Source organism: Benincasa hispida, chromosome 10, assembly GCF_009727055.1.
Source record: "Benincasa hispida cultivar B227 chromosome 10, ASM972705v1, whole genome shotgun sequence".
Classification (NCBI taxonomy): domain Eukaryota; kingdom Viridiplantae; phylum Streptophyta; class Magnoliopsida; order Cucurbitales; family Cucurbitaceae; genus Benincasa; species Benincasa hispida.
In genome coordinates this window covers 46,051,035-46,053,527 of record NC_052358.1, presented here as the reverse complement: position 1 = coordinate 46,053,527, position 2,493 = coordinate 46,051,035, and positions in this window count along the sequence as shown.

Below are 2,493 nucleotides of genomic sequence, written 5' to 3'. Positions count from 1 at the left end.
TTGTCCAAAGTGTTCGATTAGAGGAGGGTTGTGGTTTTGGATCACGGCATGAAGGGGAAAGTCATGGGCTACCTTTTTGGTCTAAGTTGAAGATAAATTTGAAGTTCATTCCCCCATTGGTTGAAAATGAAAAAGGTTATTGTTGAACCTTGTGAAGAGATTATTAAATGAGGGTGTCTGTGTGTGGGAAAATCTCTGGCTGGTCAGTTTGTGGATGCCAAACTCCCGTATTCTGTTATTTTTCGTCTTATTCAGAGAATTTGGAGACGTGTAGAGATGCCAACTATTACCTTGTTGGATAATGGTTTGATTATCTTTAATTTTCAGAAGGTAGAGTCATGGGATTGGGTGCTGGAGAATGGTTCGTCCGTGGCACTTGGGTGTAAGCCTATCTTATTATGATAGTGGTCTCCAAGTATTGTTCCTGAAACCTTTATTTTTATTCTGTTCCTATCTGGATTAAACTAGAGCGTGTTCCTCTGGAATTGTGGACAGATAAGGGGTTTAGCAGTTTAGCTAGTGTCGTGGGTAAACTGTCTCTTTTGATTGTTGCAACAAGAGAGCGGTGACGGTTATCGTATGTGAGGGTGTGTGTTCCAGGTGATGGTGATTCGTTAATGCCCCATTCAGTCACTGTTAGAATGCAGAGACAAGATTTATTATTCCAGTATGAGTTGAAAGCCTCGTAGTGTGTTCTTGCTGTGGTTCCTTTGGTATATTGGGGCGGTGTATGAGCAACAGGGTGTGGAGAAGGGTCTGGAGTTTGTGTATTGTGGCAGTCAATGAAGGTGTTTGGAGAAGAATGAGTGAATTGAGAGTGTTAAGGAAGGGGCAGGACTTGGTATGGATGCGAGGGAGCTAGCCTAGTGGATGAGAATTAAGGGGGGAGAGAGGGTTGAAGAGTTACTATGGTTAGCTCGCTTAGCATGATAGAGGCATGATAGAGGAGGTGTAGAGCATAGGGGTGGTAGTGGGTCATCGGGTACGGGGCCCTTGAAGAGCAGAGTAGTTTATGGGTCCCCTGGAATTACGGGGTTTGTAAAGCATGTTGATGATTGTAATTAGTTTGATGTTTTGTGTGATAAGGGGGAAAACTCGTTGGCATTAGCACTAGTGCAGACAGATCTTGATCCGTTGTTTGTTATGGATGGGATGTTCGGGAGTTTGGGCAAAGGTCCAGTGGGAAGTGGTAGGTGTGATCTCTTGCAAGATTCATGATTTGGTATTCTTGGAATATTAGGGGGTTGAATGACCCTGTCAAGTGTAGGGTGGTGACAGACTTTCTGGCTTCCTCTTCTGTTGTTTGCTTGAGACGAGGGTCCGTCGTGAGAATTTTGGTATGGTGATGGGTAGGTTTGGTGATGCCTGGAGTTGTGTGTATAGCTATAGTGTGCAAGGAGTTGGGAGGATTTGGGTGATGTGGTGGAAGAGTGTCTATGTTTTTTTCATTGATGTCAGTGGGGATCAATTCATTTCTAGAACCTTAATAGATATTGTATCTAGTGTTAGGGTACGTATTGGTGTTGTGTATGCCTCTAATCACGTGAGCGAGAGGAGGAATCTGTGGTCTCAGTTGATTGATGTGTGTGCCTCGTGGCAGCTTCCTGGAGTTATTTTGGGGGATTTTAATGCTATTCGTAGTAGTTCAGAGGATTTTGGTGGTTGCTCTTGCTTGAGGGAGATGGAGGATTTTGGTGAGGTGTTATTGGAGGCGGATCTGTTTGAGTTGGGTGTAACAGGTAACTGGTTTACCTGGACTGTAAACTTCAGGGGAATGATATCTTGCGCCATTTGGATCAATGCTTGTCTAATGAGGCGTGGAAGGTAGCTTTTCCGTATTCAGAGGTTAGGGTTGGTCAGTGGGGATTTTTTATCATAGCCTTCTTCTGGTTTCTACAGGGGAGACGAGGAGTAGGCCGCCTCCTACGTTATTTTTCTCATTAGGCGGAGGCAGAAGGCTTTCTTGATACTATCAGGTCAGTGTGGATAAGGTCTAAGGATGTGTCTTCTATGGTTAGTTTTGTGTGAAATTTGAAGGCAGTGAAGCGAGTTTTTCGTACATCGTTTAGTAGGCGTATTTCTGTGTTATCTGATGAGATGCGGGTGGCTAGGCAGGTTATGGAGGCTACTCAGGCTGCGGTAGAAAGGAATCCTGATTCAGAGTCAATGTGTGCAGAGGCGGCTCAGGTCACTGAGGTGTTTTGGTCAGTGGCGAGATTGGAGGAAGCGTCGCTCCGGTAGAAGGCTAGGGTCAGGTGGCTGGAGTTAGGTGATATGAACGCAACTTTTTTTCATCGTTGTATTCTATCTAGTCACAGCTGCAGTGGTTTATTTACGGTTGTGGATGCTGGGGGGAATCGCCAGACAGTGCATGACAGGATGGCAGGGGTGGCGGTAGAATTCTTTCGGGGTTGCTTAGGGGCTCAGCATATGGGGTATAGAGATCTTACTGCCCGAATTGGGGATATTGTGCAGTTCAGCTGGCCCGAGGAG